Below are 20,971 nucleotides of genomic sequence, written 5' to 3'. Positions count from 1 at the left end.
TCTCACTGCATTCATCTGTGGATATATTCAGAGATTTTTTTCTTTTTTCTTTTTTTTCCTGAAGGCGATAGTAGAACTACAATAGACACCAAGACAGCACAGGAGATGCAATGAAGATCTATTAAATCATGAAAGACACAGGGAAAACAAACAGAGGATGATTAGTCCCTTTTCCTTGACACAGAGGAAATAGGCAGCAATCAATCAGGTTATCAAGCAGCAGGCTTAAAACCAACACAAGGAAATACATTTCCAACCTCTGCAAAAGGTCCAAAGCACGTCTTGATCAAAAAATAAACTGATCAGAGACACAGAGCATGTCTTCTCTATATCTTAAACATAATAGCTTATATTCAACTTGTGGCTCAGGATTTCCAAACCTGGAGAGGTTCCTGAAGGTGCCTTCAGGCACTCTGTGCATCATTTCTTTTATCCCTTCCAACGGCTTTTGTTACTGCCGATTTCTGAATATAGGGTACCCGGCTATATGGACCATTATGGAGAGCTCTTGTGCAGCGACTAACCCTGGTGTAGACACAGCTATAAACAGTGCTCTTAGCAGTAGAACTTACCCTGGTTTGGAGAAGGAAAAGAAGCCAAGTTAATGTAAGGACCTTGGAGCTGCATCTCCAGTAGAGCGCTTCTTCACGTAACAATGCTGGTGAAAGAATTTTACAGGCTAGACTTAGTCTATGTTTCCATGGTCATGGTGATGTGAGAAAACTGCAAATTAATATGTGCTGGCACCAAGATATTCAGAGACCTACAAGCCTATCCTTGGCTTAATAGTGAGTTCACCCAAAATAAGAACAGAAACAGCATTATGTATTTCTAATTGGTCACAACTAACGTTTCATATGTGGAACTCGACATTCCCAAACTATTTGATCAGACTTTAAAAAGAGCTTGAGCTAAAATAAAAATCCATTGAGTCCATTTGTTCTGCAGAAAAAGGCAGTAAATTATCTGAATTAATGTTGCCATTGTGAGTCTTTACTGAAGTCCCTTAAATAAGTAAGCCATTAAACTAGTTCCCAAAACCATGGATGATGTCACATAGGAATCAAAACTGAAAAGTTCTGTGACCAAAACCTCATATACTGTCATAACAGTCTGTTTTTGTGTTTGAACTCCCTGTGCAACTGCAGGTTTGCACATGGGTACGTGAGAGAAGTTACTGAGCTTGAGCTTGCATGTGTGCCTTGTTCTCCAGGGAATTTACATCAAAACACGTGACTTGTGGTGAACTCTCCAGGGTTAATTGAAAGGAAAGAAAATGAGCCTCTCTCAAGACTTTTTATGAAGTTCTTCATTTAAAATATCTTATTTGGTTATTTACTTAAAGAGCTTTTAAGATGATATTGCCTTATCTGAAAGAGCTTGGTAATGAAAGGAAGAAAACCCAGTCCTTTCAACTAACTCCTTCCGTCAGCTGCAGATTCCAGCTTATCTATTCAATGGATTCCACATTTGGGTGGGTTTTAAAAACAGACCCAGCACCAAAATGCAAAAATCAATGTACCAATTTAAAAATATCTCAGACGCAAGGTAAGCAGCCCTTGAGTGTTAAACACTGTCGTACACCATACGGTGTGGTGGTTTAAGCTTGCACAGAGCATTTACATAGCATCTGTTAATCTCGGGAGTGCAATGTCAAGGCAAAGTTGTCTGAGTGCTGCCAGGTACAGTAAGTAAGGCAGCAGCCAGAGGCTTTGTTCACAGGCATACCCTGGCACCAGTCATGACCTGGTTTCCTTCTTTCAGCCTTCTTAATTCTACAAGTTTTCGCATTTGGTGTGCTAGCAGAAAGCAAATACCATTGCAAACCTTTGTGCACCCAAGCGCTGCACCAGCAGCGCTTTGGGATGCAGGAGAACAGGACCTGGGCTCTGAAGGAGAAGGGAAGCTTGAGTTGCTTTCAGAGAAATTAGAGTCCAAGAAGGAAAAATATACACCATTTTTTTTACGCTAGCTTTTCTTTTTCAAATCTTTTATTTCTAAAAAAAAGATCTTCCCTCCTCCCTCCTTACACAGGAGGAAGGAAAGAACTGACAATACAATTTCCGTACAGAAAAGGAGAAAAATGCAGTAATGCCACTTTACTTAGGGTGAGCAGAGGGGATAGCCTGCACTCCAAGCACCACAGAAGAAGACACCACCACATGCACCAGAGAGCAATGGTAAATACAATAACAGCGAGGTGGAATTGGATACACTCCAGTGCCTCCTACAGATGTCACTTAAACATCCCCTTCCCCAGTGTGAGTTCCTGGCCTGGCCTATCCCTTGCTCAGGGCTTTTTCCCTGAGGTCCATGGGTTTCACCCACCTACTGCACTGCACTGAGCCCAAAAGAAGCAAGGATACTTCGCTGTTTAGACCATGCCAGTGTAGTTCATTTCCTGACTTCTTTGGGAATATAACTATTCCCACCAACCTTGAACAAGACTGTTTCTGCTTTCAGTACATAATTGTGAAAAGCAAAACTTCCATATCTTGGGGAAAGACTACATTTACATGGGGAGCAGGAGATCTTGGTTGGTAGCTAGAACTACCAGCCTATGCAGAGTTACTTTTGAGCATAAATTACTTACAATGAGCACCAGAAAACCCCTGTAGCAAGCGCAGAATGACTGCACCATTGAGACCGACGGGTACTGTTTATTCCTAAACTTGTTTCCTTTTTCTGACTCCAGGCTGGATTTTTGTCCAGGATTTTGTCTTGTCCAGCAGGGTGTACTGTTCCTGCTGACAGTGTAGAAACCCATGCATAGAAAAACAGTCGCACCAAGCCAAAAAGAGGCAGCACTTCTCCAGTGCTTGCTTACATAGACTTTGCTTATATTTTTTCCAAATTACCACTTTAAAGGATGCACATTTTTCTTCTTTGCTAGAAAGGACAAGATGAGGTGGAAACTCAGTCTGAGGACTCTACCACAAAGCAATTGATGGGAGCTTCCTGCCTCCTTGGTTTAGTTCATGGAATAACAACCTCTACAGCCACCACCTCATCCCTTCCAAAAAGCCTCAGAGTAGGCTTGCCAGACATCCCAAATAATGATTTTTCATGTTTTCTACTTTTCTTTTTTGAAGGCTAATCGTCTGTCCACTCCACTCCAGGATGTCATGCCTACATATTCTCCAGCTGTTCAGCAGAGACCTCAGAGCCTCGGGACTGCTCTGCAACACTCTACTGGGACTCTCCATGCTACTGCAACCCAGCTGGGCTGGATTTCAAAGAAAGACAGAATAGGACCAAAAAAAAATCCTCCAGAAGCCAGCAAAATTATCAGGCCCCATAAAGAAAGGGTCCTATGAAGAGGAGCACCCATCTCCTGTGTGGGTAACTGCATGAGAAACTTAGGGGGAGATTTCTGAAGGGACTGAGGAGCCTGATGGTATAAGTAAATGCCAAGCTGGGTATTCAGAAGCTTGTTGCTTCTGTCCTCAACTTTTGGTATCTTCATGCATCTGAAAACGTGGCCCTCTGTCAGCTCGCAGAGCTGCAAAGCAGGAATCAAAATCAAGCTCCAGCTCTGACAAGATGACAAAGGTGGCTGCCACCAGCCTGCAAGGCTGGCCCTTCTGTTATTTTTAGCTAACACTTTGTGGCTGGTTGATATAAACTCAGAAATAAATCAGTAGGCTTTCCTAGCCTAGGTTGTTAAGAGTAGGTTGCCTTGGCTTTGGGGCCGTGTGAGCAGTGACGCTGCTGCTGCTGAACCAGTGTCCGGGTACTACCACTGCTGCAGTTGTCACTGGCTCAGTCCTCACCATGCCTGGCCAGTGGGAGCACCTCTGCCAGGGTGGCCAGGAGCCAGGCAGGACCTGTGCCATGGTGCCACGAGGGCTGTGCCACAGCTCTGGACTCGTCAGGAACCTGCTTGTGGGCTCCTGGGAGGCGGCACACAGGAGAGGGGCATGTTTTATTACACAGGCAGGCTTAAGCTAAGATTAAATTACCTGTGCGTTCTCTAAGCAGATGTTTAACTTAGCTTATAGCTACCCCAGCCACATGGGCAAATCGCAGGCAGAGAGCCACATGGCGCGGTGCTGTCCTGCCACTTGCAGACTGTTGCAGCTAGAGCAACGTTTGCTTTTGCAATTTGCCTCACACGTGATTTCTTCCATGAGTTAACCAAGGCTGAATCGATACAATTTTTTTTATATATTTCAGGGATTATTTACCTAACCAAAGGAAAATAAATCTCATAAGGAGGAATCTTACTGCAAAGGGTGAAATCTTTTTGTTTTGAAAACTTGTTCACAGCAGTGAAATCCATGGAGCTAAGCCAGTGTAGATCAGCTGAGTTTCTGTCCCTTCATGTTTAATGATGGAGATAAAGACCTGGTCCAGAGCTTTATGATATAAAAATGCTTTGTAATGCAAAACAGACCAACTTCCCAACATTGTTCTTATTTCCACAGCAGACGTTTAGAAGAGAGCGGCACAATAGTGTGACTTGAGAAATCTTTATTAGAATTAGCACAAGAGAAAACAAACAGAAAACAACCATTAATGTCCAGGGTAATTTTCAAAACTTCTTTGGCAATTTCCTCTCCCCTCCTTTTTATACAAATGTGGGAACAGTTAACCACTCAGGAAGAACACTCTATAAATTTGGAAACCTGAAGAATTCCCCTGTTAGACTCTATCCACATTAAAACAAATATTTTAATTTTTTTTAATCTAATGAAGGATAAACATAATATTTTGTGTGGCAAAATATGAAACAGGCTTTTCTCTCCCCCACTTTAGTCAGCTGAGATTTTAAATAGCTCTTAAAAAGTGTCCTGTAACAACCAGGCTAGCAGCAGTGCAGTGAAAAACCAAGGAAAATATTTCTGACTTTTTACACAAAGCACACCGAGAGAAGAAACCCAGCCCACCAGAGATCAGATCTTACATCCCTTTTGCAGGATGGAAGGACTTTGTTACAGCTACAAGAAGTCAGTACAGCGGTGATCTTGTCAGCCAGAGTAAGACTGACCAGAACTGCCTTCTCCCTTCCATCCAGCAAGACTCTCCAGCCAGCCAGGGAGACTTTGCACAGCTCACAAGGTGAGCCCTGCTGCCCACTGCCCTGCTGGGAAAGAATGTCTGTGAAAATTGGAGGCGGTTCAGTCAGAAACTTGTGACTCTGCTCCGTTTCTCAGCTTTCATTGCAGCTCGGATAACCCCCTCCCTCCTTCTCCAGCTCCCTCTGGTACCCACCTCCAGACCCCTGACACCAGGCCTGTCTGGTCTAACTTTTTTCATGTGTGTATGTCAAAACCTATCTACTTTTTGATGGAGTGACACACACACCATCATAATATCTTCAGGGGATAAAGCAAGCCTGGCTTCAAAGAGCCCAGCTCTGACTATGAACCGACTGGTCTTCTTTGCAGTAAGTGCAGCGAGAACACAGAGATACCGTGCGGTCTCCAGGTATTTTTAGAGGTGCCAAGAAAAGCAGAAGGGACCAGCACCTCCTGCCTAGAAAAAGGGATCTGGTGGCTCAGGCAGCAGGTGTCTTAGCAGATTTTTGTCCAAAAATGTGGATAAAAATGCAATGAGGTACCTGCCATTCACACACACCTATCCATAGTGTTGTCTGCAGCGGAGAAGCTCTTTAGACCCTTCAGAAATAAAAATCTCTGCAAGGCTTGGCAAGTACAGAGCTTCTCAAAACCAACAGACATCTTGCCTAGTATAGTGTTAAAAAGAGCTTTTTTTTGCGAAGTCTTATTTAAGGTGAACGTATTAGGATGTGTTGAGCTGATAAAGGCAAGAGAAGAGCACAGGAAGTAAAAGAAGTTTAAAACCGACGAAAACAAACAAACAAACAAAATGAAAAAGCATCTCTATCTCTCTCTAAACTGCACAAAATATTTCAGCCTAAGCATAGCATGGAATAACTTCACGTTCAGATGTCCACACATCCTCTTAACAACCGGAAAAATGTTGCATCTGGATGAAAAGACCTTTTTCAGCCAATGAAATCCATGGGCAACATAATCACAAAAGCTGGCATTTTAATGCTGTCCTGTATCCACACACATACTAGTTTGCTCTTACCTGTACAGCTGTTGTATGTTGGGAAGCTAAAAAAACCAGACCCATGATATGGATGTAGATCAAACATCTTTACTACATGCAAAACCAAGCACCCTATTAAAATTCAGCAGGGGTGATATATCAAAAATCTTGTAGACTGCTGTGAAAATATACCTTCAGGGAAGCTGACCTCTTTTATAGCCACGAGGAAGATTTTTCACAAAAAGCTCACTTTAATGTTATTATTACAACTGAAAATCTTGCCATGTTCCCATGAGATGACTGCATTGCACGTTATCCTGGAGACAAAGATTGCAGGACAGACTTGACAAATCCAGACAATGTTAAAAGTAAGCGGATGACGATTTATCTGCTGGGAGAAATCCAGCAAGTTCTAGACTTGTTTACTAGCCCCAGACTAGAACAGCTCATCAAACTGCAGTACTTAAAACCAGAGTTGAAGCTCAAATATTTAAAAGTGTGTTTTGGAAACACTCTGTGTACACTGAAAATCTTGGACTGGATTCAAAAGTTGTATTTGAAACTGCCTTCTCCTAATTAAAACAATATATTCCTAAATGCTTGCTTCAGATGGTACCTTAAGCACATTTTGTGGATTGAATTTGTTTAGTGAATGGAGATAGGAAATTTTTCTCACAATTAATTTTCACTTATTTGAATGTCTGAACAATTTTACAGTCTCATGTTTCCTTCAACAGCCTGATTAAACAAACTTAAATACTAAAAATTGGGGTACAGTTTATTCAATGTCTTCCAGATTTTTGGCTTCATGATTCTATAAATGCTGGGCTGATACTGAATGGTAGTTTCAGTGTTTGAATCACTTAAAGTTGGTCAAGGCTTTAATAAAAACTTGTGAAGAGAAAAAGAAATATTCACACCTTATTTAAAGGTGTTGAAGATTTTTATAATGAATTTCCTTTAAAAATGAATGCCTGAGTTCCCCATAAAAAATGCAGAGTTTCAGAACATTTAAAGCAAAAACAATATAGATCTATTCTGAGAGGATTTTCTTGTCTATATATCTTGTGGTATATCCAATGGCTTTCATTGAACATAAGCTTGTTAAGAATATTCTCCTGATAATGGAAATGTAATTCAAAATAAAATTATATGCAAAGTTATATGATCGCAAAGTCTACATGCAACGTTTCTGAGGACAATGATGGCCATCTGGCACCATGTATGTAGGACCTCAGGCAAGTCACCATTTTTTTCCCTATTGCAGAATTACTGAAGATCAGTGGATTATGGAAGCTGAACAGATTTCTTCCAAAAGATTATTACATTGTCCTCGGTGTTATCTTATAAGCAGTTCATCAATGACATGACTGATTATCTCTCATATATGATACAATGTCTTTTGTTCACTTCTCTTATGTTGCAGGGTGTTTATGTGCTCTGTTGAAAAGATGTACCATGGCATTTTACATCAGTAGAAGTAAATAAAAAATAATTATCCGTTAAGACTAAGATGACTAAGAGCTTATTGCAGTGTTGAGAAGACCATGGTGGCCGTATAGAGTGATCTGGAAAACCCCATACATTATACCAGAAACAGTGTGTCCGGAGCCAAGCATGGCCATGCTGTCAGGAGCAGGAAATGCAGTCTCTGTCTGCAGAACTGGGTAGGCACTAGGTTAGCAGTCATCAGCTACAAGGACTAGTTGGGGTTCATGACAGATAAGCAACATTCACATTTCAAAGCTGCAGCAAGAAAAGCTGCAGGTTTTGAAGAAAGAAGAAAGTAAGGTCTGTTAAGACCAATAATAGACTTGTACATACAGTCTGATACTCATACTTCAGGTGCTGAAAAATCTGGAGAAGGCAAAAGAGAAAGACAAGAAGACACAGAGGACTTGGGGGCAGAAGAAAATGTCATTTACTGAAAAGTTTAATGAGTGAAAACCAATTCATTTTATAAAAAAGAAAAAGTTCCATGAACAATAGAATTCCTGACGCCTGAATTCATATCAATTTTTGGTGGAAAGGGGTTTGAGGGAAATAAAACTCAAGGAAAACTCTCCCTAGTCTCGATGTCTCTTATGACGCCTCTACTATGATGTGAGATGACACACGCTGCAGGTAGCCTGTAAATACATTCACACTGACTGGCTGGCCCTGTGCTGCCAAACAGAGTGTGTGACAGTTGAGTTCTCCCTTCCCTGAGTCTCTCTCCTCTGCCCAGGCTAATTTTTCATCAAGCCAGCATGAACTCTCTTCTTTGAGACTTCTACACTCTTTCAAATTTGTTTGAAATCAGCAAAGTATTCCAAATGTGTTAGGTAAGAGAAGCTGACGGACAAAAGGAGAAGATCACAAATCTTGTCACTACAGGAGCCAGATGCAAAACAAGGCTGACTTGATGGCAGCGTGGACATGTATGTACCTTCACTAAGAAAAGGTATTTGGGACTTAGAGTGCTCTTTAATCTGAAAAAAGCACAACATCTTTTTAATCTGAAAAAGCTTGCCAAATTCAAGGCAGAAAGGTTGACTTTTTCTTAACAAGCGAAGGCAATAATTCACATTGTGAACAAGTCACCGCAGAGCTGATTCTACACCTCTTATGTGTTCAACACTAGATGCCGCTCTGAAAAAAATATATTTTATCCAAAATGGATGAAGTATGACGGCCTAATGTAAACAGGGCAGACAGTGGTCCCTCAGGTCTTAAGCTCTGTGAACCATTCCCCAGCATGGCACAGCAACGGTAGACATCATTAGTCATGGATGCTATCATGCAATAGGTTGGTGTCAGCAAGGATTCCATGAGTAGTCCTAAAAAGTGGGCTGAATGGACCAGCTGTGAACATAGGTCTTCAACCAGCAGAGACCGCAAACTCTTCAAAACACTTTTCTTCGCACTAGCAGCCCAAGCACCACGCTGCTTGGGTTCTTTGTCTAACAAAAGACTATAATCTATCAATCTACACAGGTAAGCACAGCTCACAGTATGCCATTGGAAACAATTGTTATTTCTAGCCATAAATAATGCCTTGCACTTTCTATTCAGGAGTACTACAGCACTTCACAACCGGCTGCACTGCTTAGCGCAACAGTGACGCAGGTAAGGGCTGCAAGGACTTGACACAGCAAAGCTCCGCGTGTGGCAGCCTGTGCCAGCCGTAGTGCAGAATTGCCCTGTGTTCTCAAACAGGGTGCTGCCATAGGAGGAACACAGGGAGAGAGAGCGCTTACTCCAGTTGGAATGATCTGGCTATTTCAGCCAGCACTTGCCCCCTTTTAAAAAGCAGCCATGAGACTGCAAAGTGGTCAAGACCTCATTCTATGTCTTTGTCAGACAAGAAGCCTGGTACCCGTGGCCCCCACTGCTTGGGAGCACTTCTGCAATTCCAGCTCAGAAGGACAAGCGCCAACTTCCAAGCCTCCATCTTCTCCATCACATGCTTCCTCGAGGATCCAACAAATGCCTGACCTTGCTTGGCTTGGGAGCATTTGCTGCAGCAGATACAAACAGAGCTGTAAGTGGAACACTTCCCCTGGGATTGCATTCCCCCTTGGTGCCGAGTCTCATGGGCCAGGCTCAGTCACTGCTTGCTTAGGCAGGGCTGTCAGCTAGGAGTGTCCCACTATAACCATTTGCAGAGCAAGGCTGGTGGAACCTCACGCTCTGTAATGAGCAAATTGCAGCAAAATGCATCTGGCAGGAGGAGATAACTTGCAAAAAACTAGGGTGAGAAGAGTTGAGTGTTGGCAACCCTAATGAGCTGGATTCCCAAAATGAACTTGACGGATTTGGCAGAACTCAAATTACATTTTTAAACAGTTACTGTAAGTGTAAATGTTATTTTATCCGCCCCCTTGAACTGTATCATCCTGGCCAGCCACCAGGCAACCACACCCACGCTCTTACTTTTACAGCTGCAGAGATGGGGTCAAGATCGCCTATGTTCTGTGTAACTCAAACCCCATTATTAAAGTAATTCATTTGCAAATAAATCATCCTTGTTATGGAGCTCCAAGTAAAGAAGGAATAAAATAAGAGCTTGTGAGCTTGAGCTCATTTGCTGAATGCAAATCATCCTCCGTTCCCTGACCACATTTAAATAGTTAATATGAATTTGGTCACCAAAGCACCTCTCCTATTTCATTCTGGGGTGGGGAAGTTGATACAGTAATCATTTAAGAAAAACAAAAAGAAAAAAAAAAACACAAAACCCCCAAGGTTTATCAGGTGATGGCTCTTCACAGGAAAACAGAAAAGGTCAAAGGATCTTACCACTCAAAGGAACAAAACCCAAACCCCAAGGTTTATCAGGTGATGGCTCTTCACAGGAAAACAGAAAAGGTCAAAGGATCTTACAGCACTCAAAGGTCTAACACTGAGCCAGAACGTGACCGGGAACATTATCTCTTCGTATTTTCAGCATTACTTTTAGCACGAGCATGTGTGTGTAAACCTGGCCCCAGCTGAGTCAGGGTAACGCCCCATTAATTTCGATGGAGGCAGGATCTCAGCTACTGTGGAGGGCTTGAAAACTGCGAAGTGATTTCTGGGAGGAAACAAGTAGCCTTATTTTCAGAAGCACTTTGCATGATCTGGCTTCAAATCCTTAGGGGTCCAGTTCTGCATTCATTCAGGACCTTGCATCTACATCGACCTGCTCAAGACTTGTCTGTTTGCTGGCGTTGGTGGTTTTTTTTTCACCCTCCCCTTTTCCCTTCTTACAGGTCCACATTTGGAAGGTTTTTCTGGATTTACAGGAATGTCACCAAATCTTTTGAGTGATAGGCCAGAGGCATAACACATTTTCTTTTAGTCTTTAGGTAAAAATTTAAGGTTTGTTTACTTGTGCAAGTCCGCACATGGTTATGGCTTTTTCCAGTACCTTCTTCCGTGTTTCTATAAGATACTGGATATGCATGAGAACTGCAAGCAAATTTATTGTTAATCAAACCTGGCCTGCAAGACTTATTATGTCTTTAAACAAAACAAATAAAGGAGTAACTTGTTACTAAGCACAATGTTATTTTATGCCTGCTGCAATGTTCACAAATATACATAAAGATTAATCAGCTTTCACGTGATGAATTAAAGCCACAGGATGAGCTTTAAAGTGATACCACATCCAGAAAAATATTATGCTGAAACTGAAACAGCCAGAGCCAAACTTTTGTCTTACATTATGTTATAAAGAATTCTGAAAGAAATTTCCACATCGCATATTCGATGATTTAAAATAACCATTCCTAATGTAGTGTACCTTCTCTGACCCTGTATTTTAGGGCCCCTGATGGTCTAGCCACCCACTTGCTGCTGTGGCTACAGACCAGACCTTGACCAATATCCAAACTGAAATATTTTTTATATTTTATTTTTATTTTCATGAAGATGACGTGTTTATATTCACACACAGTTTTGTAATAACCACTTGAATAAATCCCACTTGAAATATCAAATTAAATTTACTTAAGTTATTTACTGTCTACAAAAGGATAAGTTTCATTATGGATGTTTCTAAAGACTCCATTCTTCTTCTCGCTATGTGGCCATATGGCCTATAAACTTGAAATAGACTTTTTCTACAGGAAGATTATATTTCCAGTAATTTTTTTCATTGTTTTAAACTAACACTTTAACACAAAAAAGAAAGATTTTTATGTATTTATATTGGCAATATCTGGAAGTCATTTTGTTTTCTGAATCCCAGACTAAAATTGAAGAGCACCTAGTAGAAGCAGCAAGTGTATTTTTGGATGCTACACATTAAGCCCCACCGCTTTTTTCCTCCCTATGGTCTACGTGACTCAGACCTCGGGTCCTTCACAGCCATAGCCTGGATGTTGCAAAGTGCCTTTCTGAGAGTAACGCTGCATGTTTCTGCTCCAACATTTCTTAGCAGCTTACAGGACAGAAACAATAAGCCATCTGTCATGCAAAATCTGGGCTGTTACAACCAAAGGGAGAACTGAATGAAAAAAATGTGAACAAGCAGAGCAGACTGTCAGTAATTCACTGTTTTCCTCCACCTCCCCTTCTCTTTCTCTCCATGGGACCTACCTCAGACTTCTACCGAGCACAACCGTGGTAACAACCTGTGAGGAGACCGTTCCCACCACCAGCTCTCCTGCCACCGTTACTCTCGCGGCACTTGCCACCCATCATCTGGAAATTACCTCATCCTTCGTCAACACATGTCTAGTTGTTAGACCCTTGGGAACCTAGCAGTGATGCTCCCTGGCTTTGCTAGAGAATAGCCTCATTTGCCGAGTCTCAGGATAAAAGTAGCCATTAGTACCAACAGTGTCGGTACTCACTGCTCCTCCCCCCTTTTTGGCTCCTCAAATATGTGTAAAGCAAAGTGGCACACTATTTTTATGCTTCAGAGAAAGATGTGCCAAGCAAAGGACATATGTGAGATTTGGGAAAAAAGAAAAAAAAGAGTATCAATGGTCTCCTATTCACTCATCTTCCAAAAAACAGCGCCACCAAAACAAAGGCACAACTGTTGCCACACGATAAAGGGTGCATTGATAGTGCTCCTAAAAACAAGCTAGTGTACTCTTGACATTCCCATCTTGTTGAATCTTCATGAAACTGTTACAACTGCTCGATTTCAATTCGTCTGTTCCTGTAATGATCACTGACAACTAAAATTGCCATAAAAGCAAAGGAAATGCCATGCCAGCTCGGGCAGTCTCCGTGCACAAGTAGAGGGTACCTAAGGAGGTATTAGAAGGAGGGCAGGACATATATAAAGTGGAAATTCCAAGTAAATTATCGATTGCATCTGACTAATACTTTTTGAATAGTGTTACCTTTTTTGGTCTTTACAAAAGTCTGTAGCACCGTGTCCTACATTTTAGTTACAGGAATATGCACAAAGGCAGCAGGGTCACAAAAAGTCACATGGGAGCAAGTATCAGGGAGGACAAACCCTACCCAGTCAAAATTAGAAACAAAACAGAAAAAAATATTTCAACACCATTACAATATATACTTCTCGTAATTTTGACAGTGATATAAGTACGAGGCCAAGGAGTGATGCATGTGACTGATTACCTGGTGTGTTGGTAGTTCTGCTAAAAAAATTAATGGTTATTTTCCAAAGTTTTCAGTAAACCAAAAAAATAATTTCAGTCAGGAGGGTGAAATATTCATATTCAAATGTGTAGAGAATTTTGAAACAAAATAATTCTTAGTTATAAAATATTTTGTTGATATTTTTAAGGTAATGCAGAGGCCTTTAAAACTATGTCCTATCTTCCCCCAGTAGAAATAATTTACTGTGATAAAGCCAGTTTTTTCAAAGCATATTAAATTGCTGCCTACGTTCATTAAAGAAGTTTGAACTACAATATTTCACTCAACCCTTACTGTCTCAATCCTGTTTAGACTGAGATTTGTTAATCTAAGGGAATAGCACTGGTATATTCTTGTCGTATTATCAGCCAACAACGTTTGGAAAAATGCATGCTGTTTTCCAGAAAAATAACTGCAACAAGCACTCAGGGAAAGTGATCTCTCTATATATACAAATTACGAAGGGTGAAAAAAGAGAGATAGACTATTCCTAATCTACAGGAATGCTGAAAACTGAGACATAAAGGGATGCTTTCCAAGTACTCAGAGCAAGAACGCTGCTAAGTTTATCCCATGGAGCTGATATACCCCAGCATGATAAAAGTGACAGTAACTTCGCTGCCTTTCTTGAGGGGAGTGACTGTGAGCTTATAGAAAAATTTGTATCGAACAAGGTCTAAAAAGCTGTTAATTCTGCCTGCTGTTCTTCAAGTAAAATGCATTGTTTTTTCTTTATGTTAACCTACCAGTAATATCCTTCCAATTTTAACTCTTAGTGCCTGGAACAGTTTTCTGTACAGTAACGCTGACGCTGCTCTGCCTGGCTGCAACTGCCTATGGCATTACAAAATGTGAACAGAAGGGACGTACGTGTCCTGGTGAACAGATACCTGGCCCAAGGAGCATCTAAGGAACGACACAATGATAAATACACTCTTAGAGAAAAAAGAACTTCTAAAATATGAAATTTGAGTGAAAATTTAAAAACACAGCTGCAAGCTTCAAGAAAGGTGAAAAATTGCAATTGATTTCAGAGTCTGGAAGCTGATAATAACCTTCCACATAGACACATGGTCACAAGATGAGCAGTGATGACTCCTAAAGAGATGCAGAATATTGAACATCACTGTTTATTACTAGTAAATAATGGCTAGTGATTTGTCTTTTTTATTAATAAACTCCAGAATATGCTTCCACATGGCTCTTTTTATTCCACTCTTGTGCATCAACTTCTACTACCTATACTAGTTTGTGCTTGTAATATTTCTTTTCAATGAATTAAAAAAAAAGGACAGATGTTTCTGATTTTCCTCTATATGGATGACAATGTAGAAAAGTATTGTGGAATCTGGCATTGACTCGTTCTTGAAGTAGAGTTACCACATGTCCCAATCACAAAACAACAACACATAGTATAATGTTTCTGGAAAGAATCTTGCTGCAATAAAATGAATCACAAAAAGTTTGCAATCTATGAATTCTGCCCAGAATATAAACCACCGAAGATTCCTTCTATTAAATATTTGAAATTGGAAACCAATTCACAGACTGGGGCAGGGGCGAAGAGGAGTGGGTGGAAGTTAGTTTTACTTTACAGGAAAATGCATTCCTGTTTGAAGATGAATGCAAGCTGCTGATCACAACAACAATTTTTTAAAATCACGCAGAACCTCTTCTGCAACCTGGGAAAAATATCCAGTGAACATACTATTTGGAGAAAATGTTAATAAATTCATAAATCAAAAGAAGGACTAGCACAACTATCTGGTTTGATATCCTTTATCACACAGGCCAGAAGGCTTCCCTGAATTAATGCCAGTTTGAACTAAACACATCTTTTTTAGTGAAAACTCTACTCATGGTTTCAAAAAATCCCAGTGATGGGGAACATACCACAGAACTTGGTAAGCCACCTGGTTAACAGCTCATTGAATGTCACAGGGTGTGTGTCCAGGCTCGAGGGTGTTATTTCCCAGGGAAGCGCTTATAATCTTCAGGTTCCTTTCATTCCTCTGTTCAAAAGCTGAGCGGCTTGCTTGGCATTTTTCAGTGCACACACATCTTCGTTCCCAGACTAACCTTCTCTCACTCTGATGGCATCCCTGCCCCGGACTGAAACCTCCCGAGTTTCCCCTGAATCCACATTCAAACCACCCCATCAACACTTCTGGCCACACTGCCACTTTGGGAGCTCATGAGTAAATAAATAAAATAGAAGTATCCCTCATCTCTTTTACGGTTGCTTTTCATAAGGTCCAGCATGTTTCTTGCGTGTTCTCAGACCACGTTTCCCAAGCAGCGCTAACTGAGGAGCACACCAGCCTGTCCGAGGCAGCAGGTGCCAAGACAAAATACGTCTGCTCCCACCTTGCTTGACCAAATGACCAGTTGAGGTATCCTGGGCAAGTTGCCCCAGGCCTTGGCAACTTATTTTATCCCACCTTTAAAATAAGACTTGGGGACCCACAGGAGGGAGAAGGACAGAGGAGTGACCTGTTCAAAATCATTACAGAAATGATGACTCGCTCACACAGACCAAACCATACAGACTCAATGTTATTAAAAATTGATTTCTTAGGTGTTTGCCCCCATCCATTTGGACTACATCCACAGTTCAGAGTTCCTCCAAAACGTCTTTATTTCATAAAATGCAGGCAAGCTCAGGAAGCTGAGTGTTAATTTTAACCCGCGCCTCTTGCCAATTAAGTGACCAAGTTAAAGCAGCGTGAAGTGTTCAGGATGCGGCTGCCTGGCGGGGTGACTGGATAACAGCCGGCACTGACTAGCAGGATGCCTGCTTCACTTGTCAGGCTTAAAGAAGATGCTTCTGATTTGCCCTTCAGGGGAAAATCTAGCAATTCAGGAGCGGGACAATACCTCCTGTGGCTGCTCAAAGCACAGCTCTCCCCCAAGATGGAAACTTCATCGAGTGTCACAGGCTAGTGGGAAGTTTCACATGCTGTGTCACTAAGTAGAAACTTTCTTCTGAATCTGGTTTTACTCTCAACCCAACAACAAGACTTTCAGGCAACTCATGCTAGGAATGGGAAAGAAATTACCAAATGGTAAAAAAAAAATTAGAAATATAGAGAAACAGAATAGTGACAGTGTGAGAGGAAGACAGCCAGCCTTTTGGCATGGTTTCTGGATTACAGGTCTGCCACAGGGAAGATACCAGACATGTTTAATTTTTCTACTCTTTTACACATCTTTCTTTTTGTCTTTCCTATTTAGAGTGACAGCTTCAGGGGAATGAGACACCTTCTTGTCATTTGTTTTATATAAAGCTGTTTTGCATAGTAAAGCCAAAGTCCACCAAGATGTAAATGATAAGATGCACTTTAGACACAGTGCAATTCCCCAGGCTTCCTATTGCAGAAATGAAGAAAACCAGCAGTATCAACAGCCACAACAAAGCTATGGCAGGATATAGGACAACATTTCCTAAAAGTCAACAGTCATCTTCAGGATCAGCACAACACTTTGTCCGCTCCTCATCTGTGACATGCTCCAGAGGATATGGTGGGAGCAAGTGCATCTCCATGGGGCTGTTCATTATCAAACGTCTAGAGTGCTAATGTAAATACCTTGCATTTACTTCATGCTTTGCCTTTAAAGACTTTTTCCAACGTTAATAATAATGCTACTACTCACAGAGCTTTTGTAAGGATTAATTTGTTATGGTCATTAGAGTCCTCTGCTCTTTACCACAGTCATGTAATAACATACTTGGTGTACTCTCTAAAACAAAAAAAGAAGCCAGTTGCAGTACATTAACATCCGCTTATGGGAATCCAGTGATTTCTTCTCTACAACTTCTGATGATGACATGCAGCCACATACGATAGTCTCTTAAATCCCACGTCTGCCCTAAACCTCATATGCACCCATGAAAAATAATTGTCGTGACATCTGCCAATCTACCATTTCTTCTCTTTCATGAGGGCACTTGCAACTGTATGCTGATGTACCAAGCAGTACTGTTACTGGCATCTCTGTGAACACTTCTTTTCCCTCAACATGGCTCACCCCATGCTCCCAACCTCTTCCAGAGGTCTATGGAAAGATAGCAGCTGGCCTGTGACCTTGTTTTCAAATTACTATAGAAAATCTAAGCTTTGGCCCGACAAGCCCGTAAGTCTGACATTGTTCAAATCCTGAAGACTTACTTGGTACACAGCACTGGTGCATGAAGAAACAGACTGGGTTGGTCTCTAAATAAATGTTTCCTGCCCTGCTCCCTATTACTGTCGCATCAGCATGCCTGGCAACCCTCAACACATTCCTCCTCTTTACCCTTTTCTGACATAAAGACAATTTCTCCTACTTCAGAGATGAAAATTGATGGCTTTTACCTGACGTTAGTCCTTCACTTCAGTGCCTGGTAGTAGTGCCTCTTCTTTTCCACTGTCTTTATATTTTCCCAGCCCTTCCCTGACCTCCTCAGCCCCCTCCCCAGGTTCTGAGAAATATTAGGCACAGAGAGACCACAGCCCAGTGTTATCCCTGCCTCCTCCGGAAAGGAAGCAAAGCTCCTACCTCAGGAAGAGCTGTTAAGTGCCTAAATTTAGCCAGGATGAATCTGGGATTAGACCATCAGAGCAGGGAATAAAACCAAGGCGTCTCAAGTATTAGGCGAGAGACTTAACACCATCCCCTATATTGCACTGGGGATCTCTGCCATTCAGCACTCCAATTGTGCAACATTAAAAAAGACACTGATAAAGACCAGCATTGAATTCAGAGCAAGTAGAGATCAGATCTTTAAAAAGGACTGCATTTAGCGTACTTCCACTCTATTTTCTTCTTTTTTTTTTTTTTAGGGAGAGCAATAGTTTTTACTAAGCCTGACTTTGTCAGTAAGGTGCTGGAGCAACATCTAGCTCTCCATGTGCACACTCAGGAGGGTGCCACCACACACCCCTATCCTGACCAGACACCTTTACAAGGTAACTTCATGCACCAGGCTGCCATGGCATGCCGCAGTGCAAATGGACCCTGTGTTTTGCTCCATGACAGTGTTTAATTGAGTCTGTGAGCAGTCGGACAGGTAGACAGCCTCCGATGAGTCACGGATGTGTGTGCTCAGAGAGCTGTTCCTAATGGAGGCAATTACATCACGCTGGGAAGAGCAGAGCAGCCATGGCACGCCCCTGGGTAAATGGTGCCTGATGGTTTGCTTAATTATAGTTAACATGCCTGGCTGTATGATCTCAGGAATCAGAGATGGAAAAGACCTGCTACATAACCTAACCATTACCCTGGTGAAGTATGTCCCCCTTCCTGTTGGAGGCAGTGAGGCTTTCACTGCTTTCCTTCGGAGGAATAGTCCACGTTTTTTACTGTGCTTCTACTTCCTGGGAGTTTTTGCTGTCTCTTGTTATTACATTTCATTATTTTCTGAGTCAACCCATTTCCAGCAGTTAATGGCTCCTTACAGCCTCCTACTCCCACCTGCTCAGCGCCTTACTGAGCACATTGACTTGCACCCGCCCTTCAAAACAGGGAGCGGAGGTGGCTGCGGAGAGCCCTGACCTCCCCATAGCCCACAGTAGGTCCCCACTCCCCACAACAAGTTTGGGGTGCTCATCTGAAAGGGCACTGCCCAGGGCAGGGGGCCTGACCCTGCTACCACGGACATTCACGGGACTTGTTGTGGAGCCTCGAGCCCGGATTTGGCTTCCTTCTCTCCTCCCTCTGCCTGCACTACCAGTGTCCACCCGTCTAAGGCACCTTCCACTTGTTTGTTGATTTCTTTCTCCTCTGCTTGCTGTGTGACAGCTATCCACAGAAGGAAAGGAATATGGAATATAAAAGGATCACTTTCCTTCAATTTTTTCTTCTTTTTCTTCTCACTGATGTTTACATATGATGAGATGGTTTACATGTGGTGCTTGCTCTGGGCTCCTGAAATTTTTGCAGCATCACTGGTGCAGCAAGTCCCACTGAGACAGGACCCTGCATGTACAGCACTAATCCCAAGTCACAGCCTCCTTCCCTGTTATTATCTGCTGAGCTTTGATGCGAGATGCGTCACCACAGGAAGTTCACCCAAAATTTTCCGTCTGGTAAATGAGGAAACACCTCATGCATACAACAGGGAGTTCAGATGTGCATTTCTCCACACCAGAGTCAACAGGATCTCCTATTTATTTATTTTTTAAACCCCGAGATGGCTGCTGTGCACTTTTGACCTGCTGTCAGTTTGAGCAGCGATTAGTTATTCACAAGATGCAAGTACATACTGCAGCAGGGATGCATTTATATAACTATGAAATACCAAAGACTTCAGTGATTTATCTTCCCTTCTCTGCATTCAGCACTGAAGATAAACAAGAGTGAAAAGAAAAGAATGGGTCTGAAGCTCAGAAAAAAGCCTCCTGCATTCAGGTGACAGGTTCCTACAGTGAGCTGAGGCTGCCAGCCAGCTCAGGAGCTACATATGTTTTCAGACTCATACCCTGACTATGCAAATGGGCCCCTCATTTCTACCAGTCTTTTAGCAGAGCTCTTCAGGAATTTTTCAGGAATGTATCATTTTTACAAAGAGATTAAAAAAAAAAAAACTACCAAACTTTTTGTTGTCAAATGCTGACAAACTCTAGATAAGAAAGTATTTGAGCAAAGGCTAAATCTTTGTACAACGTTACAGAGGTGTCCTGGTGCCATGATCAGGGATCAACCATCCGCCCTCTGACGTGGTCCCCTGGAAGTGATGCTGGGGGAAAACTGCCCGAGTTACCCTGTCATTTTTGCTCATTACTTATTGCTATTTTGTCGTTGTTGGCACACAGTATGCGGAGAGATCCCTGGTTTCCCGGAGAATGGCTCATGATGCACACTGGTAGGACATGTCGCTGGCTGCCAAGCTGAAGGCAACATCATGGCGCAGGGTCTGGGGGGTTCAGGGATGGTAACGGGACGTTAATGCACTAAATGAGGGCATGGTTTCCTTGGAAGTCCCGATTTCTGAAAGGTAACTTTCAAAGTTGTAAACCAAAGGAAAACAATCTTTTTTCCCAAAGAGTAGCCCAGATGAGAAAGAAAAAAGCAGATGTAGGAAAGCCACATGATCCCGAAGAACTCAGAGACATCCGAAGGAATGCTTTAAAAAAAGAAAACTCACTGCATAATTTAGACCAATTAGTCTCATTGCATTATTGCTATTCTGCTGCCCAAAACAAGCTCTTGGCTGCCTAATAGCTATTTTGCTTTCAAAATTGCCATTCATCATCCTTCCTGAATTTAAAAGAAACTGAAATTTTACAAAGTAAACGAAGACATATTTGGGTAAAAATTATTTGAGAATCTTCTATGTCACTATGATAGGATAGTTCCTTCCGAGGGACCAAAAGAGAGATAAGTGATACAAAAAAACTGGTGCTTAAGAAAGTCACTAAGAAGTAAACTTGTGAGCATCTGCTCTGGGCTGGCACCAAAGCAGCAGCAGCAGCAAAATAAAATATTAATTAAATGTGGATCAATGCTTTATGTCAGAACTCATCAGAAAAGAGTTATTCATTCCTTCTTCTGCCCTTGAAATTTTTTCACCTGAAATAGCCAAAGTTTTTGCAATTGAAGAATTTAAAAAATTTTGAATCTGAATTGCATGAGGAGAGGGGTGCTGTCATTCTTGCACTTTGGTTAGGTTTTGGAAGAAAGCCATGCTCCCCACGCTACAGTGCGTTTTCTTCTCTTTGTGAAGAAGAGAAGGCAATTCCTCATGGCAGTCATGTGCTCACAATCCATCCCGTGAACCAAAGATCTGCTGAAGATCATCTTTTGCAGGGAAACACAAGTCTCAGGTACCCAAACAGAAATTCCCATGAACTTTTGTGGCATCTTTACAGCCAAAATGTTTATG

The sequence above is a fragment of the Aptenodytes forsteri genome, unplaced genomic scaffold (genome assembly GCF_000699145.1).
Source record: "Aptenodytes forsteri isolate BGI_AS27 unplaced genomic scaffold, ASM69914v1 Scaffold65, whole genome shotgun sequence".
In the NCBI taxonomy this organism is placed as follows: Eukaryota; Metazoa; Chordata; class Aves; order Sphenisciformes; family Spheniscidae; genus Aptenodytes; species Aptenodytes forsteri.
The sequence above is the reverse complement of the archived record's forward strand: the minus strand, read 5'-3'. Positions refer to the sequence as shown.